This window comes from Pseudopipra pipra, chromosome 4, assembly GCF_036250125.1.
Source record: "Pseudopipra pipra isolate bDixPip1 chromosome 4, bDixPip1.hap1, whole genome shotgun sequence".
Classification (NCBI taxonomy): Eukaryota; Metazoa; Chordata; class Aves; order Passeriformes; family Pipridae; genus Pseudopipra; species Pseudopipra pipra.
In genome coordinates this window covers 31,332,847-31,346,685 of record NC_087552.1, presented here as the reverse complement: position 1 = coordinate 31,346,685, position 13,839 = coordinate 31,332,847, and the positions used below count along the sequence as shown (strand labels likewise).

The 13,839-nt window shown below is 44.3% G+C and overlaps 1 protein-coding gene across 1 annotated transcript in view; it reads left to right on the top strand.

The window, feature by feature from the left end:
- Positions 1–3,531: 3,531 nt before the first annotated feature.
- The window catches only part of FBXW7 (F-box and WD repeat domain containing 7), a 179,241-nt gene continuing 168,933 nt past the window's right edge, over positions 3,532–13,839 (top strand). The window contains exon 1 of the mRNA XM_064652236.1: positions 3,532–3,615. The gene's annotated coding sequence lies outside the window, so the exon portion shown is untranslated. The remainder of the gene's footprint in view (positions 3,616–13,839) is intronic.

Sequence of the window (13,839 nt, the reverse complement as noted above, 5' to 3'; positions counted from 1 at the left end):
TTATAAAATTCAGCAGAAATATGGGCAAGTTAAGCAGATTTTTAAAATGGTGGTTTAGTATTTGAATTTGCTCCTTCAGTTTGGTTATTTCGCCTTATTATTTGTGGCATTTTAAATGTGACATAGTACAACACAGCTTCCTCTACAGTAACAATTCTGTTGTAGGCTTGTTCCTAATGCATGTGCTCTCTCTCTTCTGGCTAACTCATGTTATCAAATCATCATCTAATTAGTTACCAAAGGTGTGGTGTTTACGTACTTCAGTGCAGTTTTTCTTATACATGCATTTAAAGTGTAATAAAGAAAAATGACAGAATGCAGTCTTGCTATTAAGCTGAATACCAACTTCTGCTACAGATGGTAATCCATCAAGATTAAAAACATCATGAGAAGAAAATACATCCAGACAGAGAGCAGGTATCCCTTCAGCCTCTAGGCAGAGTGCTCAAAAAGCCCGCTGTTTCTCTAGCTCTGTCACTATTTCATGCCCAGTAATAACCTCTGGCAAGGTTTTTTGCATTCTCACTGGATTGTATGTTGAAAACAATACTGTTTAAATAAAACTGTTCTATGTTTTATTTTTAAAATAAGTTTTATTGAAACTGTCTCTGTGGTGTCATTCAAGTCTGGCATATGACAGTGTGATTAGTTCTGCCAATGCATTGATTTGCAGTACAATTCCTATTTTTATCCTTACTGTTTGAAGTACAGTCAGTCATGACCACATTCCCATTAAAGACTAGGCGCTGAACCATTTTAATCTGTGACTAATAAAAAAATTGTAACATTTTCATTAAATCCACAGCCAGTCTCGGCACTATCATCAGTGCTGGCAGAGTAGTGATTTTCTGTTTCTTGACTGATGCATCTGCCATTGTCAGTGATCTATGGTGATTAGACAGCCAACTTTTTCCTATGTACTCAGTATTAGTGTCCCAGATATGTCTGAACTATCTCTAAATCTATTATTCAACTGGCAGAGAGAGAGCACCACAATTAATGGAAAGCCAGAAGAGCAAGAAATAGGTCCAAGAAATAAGAACTAGTAACCCCATGACATGAATAGGGTCTGAGGGGAGAGACCTCTGTTCTCTTAGCTCAAGGGACAGAGATCCATACTGCAGATACGAAAGTTATAGTGTTGCTATTTCCTTTGTAGAGGGCAAAAACTGCACGTTTTTGTAAACTTGGGCGGAAAAATACCTTGCCAAAATGAAAATATTATTCATGCGGACTTGATTCCTGTCTGCTCCAGGAATGAAAAGTTTAATTACTTGATTACATATTTACTTATATATTTATTACAGGGCTCCATTGTCATTCTGTGGGAAACTGTATGAATGTTGTTCTGTGACAAAGCAGGGCTCGCTAGTGAAGGAAGCTGCTGTCTGCAGAAGCACTCCATGCCAATTTGTGACAAAAAGCATAAGCTAGGCAGGAATGGAGGTGTGGAGCTTCAGCTGGTGAGGAAGGGACCTGCCTGTAGCTCTGAAGAGTGAGAGAGCTCCTCTGCTACGTTGTCACAGTGGGGACAAGGGAGAGGTTTGGAGACTCAAGCGAGCTCAAACATCTATTTTCTATACACAGGAAGAGAAAAATCAGGTAAACGAGGTAACAGGAAAGGGCAAAGAAATAGCAGGCATAAGATGATAGAGAACAATAGGCAGAATTAAAACTGAACAGCAGACAGGAAAAATCTAGTGGTCATTCAGAAGGCTTTTAGTGCCGTCAGCCTCTGGCCCAGAGATGACGTGGGGTCTGGGCAGAGCAGCTACTGTCTGCCTGGGGGATACATTAACATGGCAAAGATCAACACTCAAAAGGAAGGAAACATCAGACCTAAGTTACATGAGTAATCTTAATTTTGCTCTCATGTACGCATTTTGTGATGGCAATACAGTCAAATAATGCTTTTTTTTTTTTTTTTCCCCTTGGGCCTAAGCTTTTCTCAGTGCATAGGATGGGTGCTATGTGCAGCCATCCCATACACTTAACGTTCAGCAATTAAGTATTCCATTTTTGCCTGTTGTTTGTTGAATAACACCATATCTTCAGCATTGCATACCAGAGGAGCCCTGGTGGGACTCCTGTGATGGCCGCAATTCCACAGTAAACTGTAGTGCATGTCCTATGAGGAGCGGCTCCGGGTGTTTAGCCTGGAGCCTTATCACTCTAAAACTACATGGAAGGAGGTTGTAGCCAGGTGGGGGTGGTCTCTTCTCTCAGGCAACTAGTGATAGGACCAGAGGACATAGTCTTAAAATGCACCAGGGGAGGTTTAGGTTGGACATTAGGAGGAATTTCTTCACAGAAAGGGTAATTAGACATTGGATTGGGCTGCCCAGAGAGGCAGTGGAGTCACCGTGCCTGAAGGTGTTTAAGGAAAGACTGGATGCGGCACTCAGTGCCATGGCCTAGTTGACATGGTGGTGTTCGGTCATAGGTCGGACTTGATCTCAGAGGTCTTTTCCAACCCAATTGATTCTGCGATACTCTCAGAGGCTCCTATAATTACTATTTGGTTTACCCTTAGGAGAGCAGGAATCCGGCTGCGTTGCGGGAGAGCCCGAGAGATGAAGCGCTGCTGGGGACAGGTGCGCCCTGGGCTCTGGAAGCACCGAGAGTGACCAGCACTTCCCGCCGCCAGTCCCTTCCCAGCTGAGCAGTTGCCGGGCACGGAACAACTCTCCGGAGCGCTCCGGCACCAGCCTTTCCCATGGCGGGCAGGGGCGGTGCCGCCGGCCGCGGGTGCGCGGGGCCGCCCCCATGTCCCGGTGTGAACCGCGCGGCCCCGGCGGGATCTGCGCGGCCCCGGCGGGATCTGCGCGGCCCCGCCTCGCCCGCCGCCGCATCATCGGCCCGCGCCGGCACCGGGGCGGGGTGGGGCCGGTTGCCGGGTTACCGCTGTCATCCGCCCGCGCCGCCGCCGCGCTCGCTCCCTCTCCCGCCCGCCCTCCCCGCCCCCTCCCGGCGCCGCAGGAAGCGAGCGGATCCCGGGGCGCCGCTGCCACTGCTCCCCCCAGCCCCCCGCCCGGCGCCCCCGGCCCGGCCCTGCCCCGCCGCCCAGCGCCCCGCGCCGCCGCTCCCCCCACATGCCGCAGAGCGGAGCGGCCGCGGCGCCGAGCCCCGCCGCCCGGCTGCCCCGCCGCGCCGCCCGGCTGGGGCCCTGACGGCCCCCCCCGCCGCTGGAGCCGGGGCCCGGCGGCGCCCGCAGTGCATGAGAGGGAGAGCGGGGCAGGGGCCGCGGCCCGAGCCACTCGCCTCCCGGCCGGCGGCGACGCGGGGACCGGCCCGGGGGGCGCCGAGGGGCGGCGAGGCGGTGGCTCCATGTGAGAGGACGCGGCGGCGCACCTGAGCCGCCGGGACAGCCGCACGCCGGGGGGGTCGCCGAGGGCCACCCGTCCGCAGCCCGCCCGCCCGGGGCGGGGGGTGGGGGCCGGACCCGCCTGCCCCCTTGAAGTCGCCCGGCCCCCGGCGGCAGCCCCGGGGCGGGGGGCAGCGGACCCCCTCCCGCCGGGGGAGAGGGGCTCCGCCTCGCCGCCGGCATCGCCTCGCCGGCGGGAAGGCGCGCGCGCCGCGAGCGGAGGGAAAGCCCAGCGGAGCCCGTCCCGAAAAGTGAGTGCGAGCGGGAGGAGCCGCCTTGGGAAGGGGTCGGATGCCCCGGGGGCCGCCGGCGGAGCGGGCGGGGGGCCGGGGCGGGGGGCGCGGCGCCGCCGCTTCCCATGCGGCTCACGTTGCCGGCCGCGCACGGTCTGGTGCCCCGCGGTCCCTGCGCCGCTCCCGCCCGGCCAGGAGACGAGGGGGAGGCGGGGGTGGGACTCCGCCGCGGCCTCCGGGGACTGCCGAGGTCTCCTCCGCAAGTTCTGCCGCCCCCTTTGTGCCCGCCGGGAGCGGCGGCCCCCGCGAACAAAGGCGGCGGGCGACGGGAGGGCTCGGACCCCTCCGTCCCGTCCCCGCCCGGAGAGTCGAGCGGAACTGCCGGGGCGGAAAGTTGTGCAAGGCTGGGAGCGGAGCGCACGGCCGCGGTGCTGTGAGCCCCGAGGGTTTCAAACATCCCCCCCGCGCTCCCCCGTTTTCCTTTTTTTATCTCTAAAGGGTTGAGTGGCTCCTAACAGACCCCGCGGCTGCCTCCTGCCCGCTCATTTACATAACACTTGAGTGGAAAATGCAGCTCTTCTTGTCGCGGAAAAGCGTTATTAAGGAGTTGCTTTTTCACGTAAAACATTTTTTTAATGCCTTTTAGGAGCCAGAAGTAGTGTTGGCTCTTCCTGTTTATTGGAGAAGTTGCTGCTTCACGAAGCTCTTGCTCTCACTCCAGACCTTACTCTGGGACTAGGGAACGAAAGGTCTCGTTTGGGAATGGGACTCTACTTGGGTTTTGTTTTGCTTTGCTTTTTAGCATTTCTGCCGCTTGCCCAATTTCCCTCTGAACAAAAACTGTATCAAAACTTAGCATGTTTCAATGGAGTATCTTAACTTGCTCTTAACTGAAGAAAACACCGCAGTAGTTAGTGGGGGAAGAAACATTTATGTCTGTCAGTGTTAAATTGTACTACTCAAGTGTTAAAATTTATACAGCAATTTGTTACTTATGAAGAGGATGTACTAAAAAGTGAAGAGAGTAGGTTGAATGTCGTTTATTTGATGAGACATTGTTCAAACAGGGATCCAGAAATCGTAACTCTGTGTGAAAACTGTTGCCTGCATGAGTCTTCTCCACATCTTACTGGAAGGAGCCTGGAAAGATTTTGAAGTGGAAGGTTGTAGGATTCATCTAGTTCTTTATTAAAAGAGGAGCATACAGGTTGTGAACATCCTGCAGGTCGGTTGCTAGGGGCCTGCTCTCCTGGGTTTTCTTTACCAGATGCAATTGAAAGTAGAGGACGATAGAATGTATCAGAACTGTATATTGCTGGAGCTCTAAAATACATGTATGTGAACAGAAGGCCATACTACAGAATTCCAGCAATGAGTGCTTGCTCTGTGCTTCAGTTTGTGCTACATATTTAGAAGTACTTAGTCTGTTTCCCAGTTGCATGCTTGTCTATTCCACTGAGAAAGAGACAGCCTCTGGTAACTCAGAGGAAAACCTAGACATCATAAGGAAGTTTAAAGGTAGGCAGAGCACCTGACGTTGCATAAATTCTTTTGGAGACCAAGTATGCTGATGGGTAAGATGATTAATTTTTTAAATCCTAAATATCTCCCTATCTTAAGCTCCCTATTGTTGTTGCTGTTTAAAAAGTGGGTTAAAAGAAGTTGAACTCTCTATTCAGTTCACTCTTAGATTTTCTTGATCCCAGAAGTAGGAGGTCAAGAAAGGAAGTTGCATTCTCTTCAGGCAATGGAGTTAAGGAGATGGTAAATTCTATGTTGTATTTAATAACTACAGGAGCTAAAGGCACTATGTCCTTTTTTCATGTGGTGGTCCTTTTTTCATGTGTTGCTTTTCTGTCATTTCCTGGTCTCAAACTTAAATCTGCCCTTTCCCACTCCATCATTATTTTGTCGTTAATAGTAGCGTGGTTCTTACTCTTGATGGCAATTACATGTTCTTGTTCATGATCCTGGTTCATAAATATCTCAAAAAACATATATCACTTCATATTTTTTAAATTATTTTTGTCAAGGTTTAAGTTTTTCCTCTTTATTGCAACTTAGACCTAATCAATGTAGTTCTTTTGCTCAAGCTGAATAATTTACTAGTACAGTGGTGTTTGTTTGGAGATGTAAATGTTTATCAGAAAGTATATGATTTTCGCTTGTCTTAACTGTTAGAAAAGCTTTCATAGTAAGTAGCTTTTGGGTTTAGGGATAGAAATCCTTTTTATCTTTAGACTCTTAGACTGACAAATTAACTTTACTTCCCTTCATTACATACACCTGTGGTACTTTGCAAAAGTTTTGTTAATTCAATGGAATTTGTTGTCTCTGAATCAGTAAAAAAAACCGAATGGTGTGTGATGATTTATACTAGGCAATGTTATTAAATGGAGAGGAATGCTACTCCTGTCTCTTTAAAGGAAACTAAGTTCAGTATCTTTTGGTCAGCACTCTTTAAATTCAGGTTTTATTTAATGAATGTTTAATCTTCTGGATCTTTTTCTGAAGAGCATATGCGTGTTAACTAACTTTATATACATTATGTTTGAAATAAAAGTGACATAAAGACCCTGTCTGCAGAGCGGCTTCAGCCTTCTAATATGTGGACTGTGTATATCAGGTAATTCTGGAAAGAAACGATGAAGATTACAATGTCATTGCTCTTGAAAATGCGCTTCCATGACAAAGTATTGTACTTTAATAAATTTGTGGGAACTGATGGATGGTTCTGTACTGAAATGCTCAGGATAGGCAAAATCTGTTTACCGGGATCACTTCTGTGGACTTCATAATAGTCTAAGATAGTCTTTTACAACAGCAAAGGCAACAAAGATTTTAAGTAATTGTCTGATGAAGACTTAAAACCATGTAAGCGTGGAAGTTAACTTACTGTCAACAAACTTCTTGGACTTGCTTTGTGGTGGTATAGCTGCTGGTTATTACACAGGCTCTTCTGGCTAAATCAAGCAAGTTCAGTTTAGCCTAGTGTCCTGTGCCTCTTAAGTGTTCAGCAGTGGATGTCTGTGAAAGACTGTAGGCAGCACTATGTGCTTACAAGTCCCTGTCCCAGAACACATTTCCAGTTGCTATCAGTGTGTACTTTTGGGCTGTGTCATTTCTGTGCATTTGACACCCTTAGTGGCTTTCTCTTGGGTGAACGTTTTTTGGTGGCTTTGAGGGAGGAGTGGGCAATTCACTGCTTAGTGACTTGTTTTGGATATATGAGTTGTCAGTTGTCTTGGGTGCATTCTGATTCCTGTGTGAGGAGAGAGGAAGAATACTTGATCTCTGTCTACTCCTCACCTGTCACAGTTCTGTGTCCAATAGAAAATGAAAGGTGGTGGTTCTCCATCTTTCACTGTATATAGATTAGTAGTAAAATAATAATCATTTATATATCCCTTTTCTGATCAGCCTGAATCAATAAATAAACATAATGACTTTATTAAGCTCTTACTTAAAGTACACATTTGCTTTTGTCTTTTGAGAACTTTGCATATGCAAGGCCTTTTTTGGTTGTAATGAATGTGAGAGTCATTGCAGCTTACTTGTGAGGGGACATTTCTTAGGCAGGAAGAGGGAATGGGAGCAATTAATCTATTGTGATGTTGTGAGTTCTGCCTAGTTCTTTCCCACAGTGGTTATGATCAGCTACTCCACTGGTCATCCTGTATCAATGCATACATTGCAGTTAAATGTTTTCTAATAGATCCTTGATGGATTTTTTTTGTCAGTACTGTGATTATAACTTAGGTCTGTAAGCACTTCCTTTTGCATCCCATATTCCCAAAGTTTATTATTAAGAAAGCCTAAAAACTCCATGTGCGAGGTTTTGTTTTGTTTCCCTGCTCCCGTATTTATTTTGAAATAGCAGATTTCTTTTCAGAGCTTCATCAAAAGAATTTAAATTTGGAAACATAATGTGTGTGTATAATATAATTTAGATTGTAAGGTCAATTAATTAAAAACTAAGGGATATCAGAGTAAAAAGAAACTACTGCACCATAACAGAAAATGTGTGTTCATCTCTTCAAGACTGCTTATCTTTGCAAAATAGACAAACCTGTGTTATTCAGCTCTCCAATATTATGTTTTCTCAGTATTCTCTGAAACAATTGCAGTTATTTTTTCAAGGGTGAAACCATGCATTTCTTCTAAGTTGCCATGTCTTAACATACCAGCAGATATCTCTTACTATTTGCTGGGGCAATTGAAGATGTTGCCATCAACTAGAGAATACAACACCCGCAGCTGGTTGGTAAGAGGAGGTGTGGGATATATTGTCCAAAACCAGCTTGCTTAGTTCAGATAAGCTTTGCCTGCATCTTGACCCGAGACAGTTGGCTTTGCTTTGTGCTGGAGAATGAGGAGTTTTGGTATGTGCTGTTTTGCTGGCAACAGTTCTGTTGTGATGGTTTCAGCAGGTGCATGCTCACAGGTAGCTGCGACAGTAAGGTTTGCTCTCAAACAGCTCTTTTTTTCCCCCCGTCCTAAATCCCTCCAACATGATCAGTGGTGGCCGCTGCACTACGAACTAGTAGAATTTGTCTAGTTTTCTGACCAATCACAAATAGGGCCATAAAATGAAAAAGCATGGAATGTTTTAATTATATGTGCTATTTTCAGTTTTGGTTGTAATTTAGACTTGTACCGGTATGATTTCCTTTTAAAAGTCTCAGAAAGGGTTGAGAGTGCTGTTTGGATTTTATAACCCAAATACCTTATTATGATACTGATTAACATTTTGATGTGCCTTAGATGTCATGTGTACAGGGGTCCTTGGAATGTTGAGGGGAATGTAAAGTTGCTTGGTCTCTGTTTCTGAAGTCTGCTGAAGACTTTCTAAGCATAAGATCTCCCTCCTGACCAAGACAGGAGAGCTACCCTAAGGTGAAGCTGAGAGGTGTGCATGTGCTATGGTGAGACCTGGCTTTGTGGAGCTGGACCTGTGGAGACTGGGACATTAGGGAAGGGTTGCAATGATTTCCTCTTTACTCTTCATAAACGTGGATCAATGCGTCTTGCCACTGCAGTATCCCAGATTGTAGCAATGGATTAATTCTTTCCTTTTCCTGTTCTCCCTCTTTACACGTGTGTCTCTCTTTGAAAATTAAAAACCTGAAATGATTCTGGGATGATCATTGTGCTCTTACCTGTGTTCCCTTCCCCAGTTCCTCAACCTTTTGGTCCAATGTCAGAGCTTGTTCTCCCTCTTCAGCATTTCTTCCTTTAGCAGTGTTGCTCTGGTTGGGTAGGAAGGTGGGAGGAAACCTTTATGTCATACAGGTTACCAGATGACTTGTTCCCTTGTGTGTTTCTTTACTGGGGTTATCAAAGAACTTAGGGGTGGTGGTGGAGAACTGATTGCACATGAAGTTTTGGTCGATTCTTTTGATGGATTGAAGTACTCCTGAATTTGGTCATGCGGAGTCAGGGTTACTCAGCTTTGGCTTTGTGTTCTTGTAGGTTGTGGCAATTGCTTTGAATTTCAGGAGGACAGGAACTGCAAACCCTGGGTGTGTGTTGTTGACAGTATCTGCTTTAACTCTGCCCTCTTGGACCGGCATAATGTCCTTACTGCACACATTGGCTCTGTGTTCTCACAGATGCTTGTGAATACTTTTGAAGCATGTGTTTTTCAGGATAAAGTCTATCGTGTTTTCTTAAAGGTGAAACTTTATGTTTAGATCTGCTGTAGCATGCAGGATCTGCCTGTGCTCTTAGGGAGTTAGTTTGCTGTATTTCAAAACTGCATGTGAAAGGATATTACTACCTTTATGTAAAATATGTGATATGCTTTATAGGATAGAATGTGCATCTGTATATATCTGCAGAAATGAAAATAGTCAGTGTTTTCAGAACTAAACAGGCTACTTCAGGACAAGCTAGTTGTCTTACTAAATGACTGACAAGCCCAAAACACCATAAGCCAATGGGGAAGAAAAGGTTTCAGGCTTTTCCCCAACTTCCTTTTTTAGGAGGGTAAGCTGCTCAGTGTGTTCCCTGGCAAGTGCAAGCCTTTTCAGCATTGTAGCATACTTCATGCTTGAGAAGTTGCTCACTAGCTATTGCAGTTGCTGCAAAATCTAGCATTTCTTTGCTAGACCTGACAACAGTGGGTTCATGCTTTTTTTTGACTTCTCCATTGCCTAATAAGGCTGGTTTTATAACAGTATTTTCTTTAGTGTTCAGGGCCATAACCACTTAATAAGGATAAGCAAAACTTAAAACTATGGAGCCTCTCTGAAGAATGTTACTCATCCTTTGTGGCAAGTGTGGCGCCATGTAGCTTGGCATGGTGTTGAATCTCTGTTGAAGACAGGATGTCTTCACCTTTGCTTCACCAAGTGCTGTGTCTTTGCTAAGCTATGTGTCTTGTGGCCCTGAGCTTGGACAGGTGTACAGTAAACCTGCAGTTTGCTTGGAGTGCTTACTTCTCTGGCTATTTATATTTCATCTTTTTATTTTAATTCATGCAGTGATGCTCAAACGGAGAGATCATCTAGCACAGTAGAAAAGGACCCTGAAACTTTGATCGTGAAGATACCCTCGTATAAGTTATTTGTAACATATGTTTCTGAATTCTGCTGTGGCAGTTTCGTCTGCTATTGCCAGAGCTGATGAGTATGTCTTCAATTCTGTGGCATTTCTGTGAGTGGGTGGATCACTGCAATGACAGGTAACATTTTTTCCTTTACTGCAGAGTATAATAGTGACAGTTCTTACCAATCCTGAGGGCATCTTCAACATCCTTTAAATCACACTATGGCAAAGTTGCTATGGTTTTGTGGTGTGGTTTTTTTGGCCAGGAAACTTTTAACACCATTTCTTTTTCCACATGCCTAGATAGCAGACCCTTTTTGATATTTCAGCAAGAATGAATTTTAAATGATGTTTGCTTGGGGCATTGTGTTTGGGAATTACTTTTGTCCTAATTTGCTTCTTGTTGCAAGAGTTGAGGGGGAGTGAGACTGATTCAACCTACTATGCTTCCCCCACTTGGTCCATGTTTAAACTTACTTGTGTAGCCATGATGGGGCAGATGTGCACCCTTATGACAAGCCTCTGGTAGAAGGGGGCAGTTTTACTCCTCTGCTTTCATGGTGTGTTTGTTGCATTATCTGTGGTAGTAGGTGGGTTCGGACTGTGCCGTCTGTGGTCCAGGTAAGAGCTAGACTTAGTCACTGCCTGACTCCCAGCTTGCTGGACTTTGTCTTGCCCTGCACTTGCTCCATGCTAGCAGCTGTGCAATACATGGTCCTGAATGGCCACTTTCTGTTCGTGAAACATGTCGAGAGTGGCATGCAAACTTTGGTAGCCCCTTAGTAACATGGTAGGAATTCTAACTATGTTTTGACACTGTGTCTTCAGGGGAGTAATAAGAAGTGTGAAATAAGTCCTACTAAGAATATCTTGGGTGGGCTTTAATACACAAGTGGCTGAACTTTACGTTTTTCAAGCTTGTAATATAGGAGTGTTTCTGTTAACAACCCTGATTATCTCCATAATGGCAGTTTATTGCGTTGTCCAGATGTTTAACTTAATTTTGAAAGTTTTACATATCTGAGAGTGCACTAAAACTAGGGTGGCTCTTAGACATGTCTTACTGTAGCAAAGCAACTTTGACATTCACTATTAGGTTTGATTTGTTTCCAGGACATACTGTTTTTTCATCTCATCTTCAAGGTCAGGTTGAATGGGGCTTTGAACAACTTGGTATAGAAGATGTCCCTGCCTATGGCATAGAGGTTGGAAATACATGACCTTTAAGGTCCCTTCTAACCAAAATCATTCTGTGATTCTATGATTTCAGTTTTTGTGCTGTATTCCCAGCTTTATAGCTTATTGCCATGGTAAATCTTGCAAATTGTTTTGTTGTTATTTGTGCTTTGAATGCCGTTATGCTTGACTATTTTGAAATCGAGTATTTCCTGATATGCCACAGAAAAGAAGTGGGCTGATACTGAAATAATTGAGGGTCACACTTCAGCTCAACCATTACTGACGCTTGGCTGTGCCTGGTGGGAGCACTAGATAACAGTGTGACTCAGGAGCACAGGAAGGATTTTTGTTTGAGGGGTAGAGGTGGGTGGTGCCCTCTGTCATGGGGTGGATGTGTGGCTGTCTGGTTAGGGGAGCTGCACACTGAGGTTGCTGCCTGCCTATGTAGGAGGTATGTACAGTCATCCTGCTCAGCTTGTGGTTGTTTACACGGGCTGTGGGAACCTTTCAAAAGGGTGCTAGGAATGACTGGAAAAACAAAAGCTTGTTTAGTGGCACAAAAGAAATGTTAACGTTTTGGTCCTTCTCATTCCTATTGTTTGTTTACAGTGCAGTGTGGTAGGAAAAGAATCATAGATTAGGCATGACCTAGCAAAGATTAAAAAGGAGAAATTTATCATTGAAACAATTTACCCTTCCTTCATGAAATAATTTCAAACCTTGTCAAAGTTGAGAGTGCATGAGATGTTATATTCTGTTGTCCTTTATGGGGTTGTCATTTCATATTGTATTTGACCTGCTTAGTTGCTGAAAGGAATGATTCCAAACATCTTCTCTTACCCTGACCTCTTCCTGTGCTAGCTATTGGTTTAATCTGGCTTTTTGGTAATTAATTTTGTGCTGTTGGTTTTCTACCAGTTTAGTTCCATGAATTTAAGTGAGAAGGGAACTAAAAATCAAATTGAGTTGGCTCAGTGTGACACGGGATATGTGTTAGAGCTGACACAGGGGATGCACGGCTGGCAGTGCATCCTTGGGGCATTGGCTGACCATTAGATCAGCTTAACTGTGCCCTGAAACCTCATGGCTGTGGTTTGATGATCTGCTGAAGCCAGCGTGGGGTATGTGCTGTAACAAAGAGGGCTGATCTTGTTCTCCCTGCCACTTGTCTTTTGTGGCTGTGCTGTCCACTTCTCAAACCCAGCTAGTTGTGAACCAACATGAGTATTACTGCTGCCTGACTTCTTAGCCTTTTCAGTAAGGGGAAAGTGGTATTGCCCCTTTTAACAGCAAGACAGATTTAAGTAAGCTAAAAATGTTTATAATCTTTATACTAAACGGCAGTATTGTCGTATGTATTGTACTCTAAACCATATGCATGTCATAAAACACCTTCAGCTACTACTGCGAGTTCAACCTTAAATTTGAGCATGCACTTCATCTTCAAAGGTTTTTTCCCTGGAGTTCTCTTCATATCACAGTCATAAATGTGCCAATCTGGACAAACTAATCCTTTTATTCAGTAGAGCTACATTTAACACAGTGATCAAAGCTGCAGAGTGCAGAAATATTAGTATTCAAATCTGTAAAACACAAGGGAAACAAATTGTTCTGTGAGCAGCAGAGCTAACAAAACCTAGTTTCCTGTGGATCTGTACCCTCTGTCTCCTTCTGTATCCCACCACTGCAGTAACAGAGTCCTTGTTACTGTCCTATTATTTCTTGTGACCTCCCTTATCACAATATGTTTGAGTCTTGCAGCCTGACTGTTACACCACTCCCCACATAACCTACCACGCTTTTTTTAGTTTGCTAGCTGGGCTAAAGGCAGCATATGCTGTGGTGGTTGCAGAGCTGTGTGTATGTTTGCTGGCTGCTGCTGAAGTGTGGAAAAAAATCATATTCAAGAATACTACGGATTGTAGAACTGAGAGTTTAAATTAACTCTTGTTCTATTCTCTCTGCTTATTAGTTGCCACCTCCAGAAAAGAAGTAGGATTTTACTATAGGGTACATGTATCTTTCTGTTTTTCTTTTCAGAATCACTTTTTTGGAAACATGTATTGTGACACTGAAAAGTTCCACATATAAAGCTTCAAGTAATTCACAGTTATTCAAGTTCACTCTTAATTTTTGTTATAGCCTATTATGTTGTTTAATAAAACATGTAATCCTTTTAAAAAGTATGTTAGGTTTGTAGTTTGTGGTTTTTTTTTTCTTTTTTTTAAACCAAGTTTGGGAATCTGAGCAATTGTTGCATGGGAATGTATTGTTGTGTATACTTATGAATTTCATAGTAATGTCTTCTGTTATTTGTGATGTTTTAACTCCATAGTTTAGTTGAATATATTCTTATTTTTATAAAACTCCAGTTGAAATTAATGTTCTTAGTGGTTTTTTTTCCTTTACCTTTTCCTTGGTGTTACTCTGCATGTCTGTTGCACTTAACATACCTGATCCTTCTGACACTTTTTGGCATATCTTTTAAGATACCTGTTATAAAATTTCACCTTT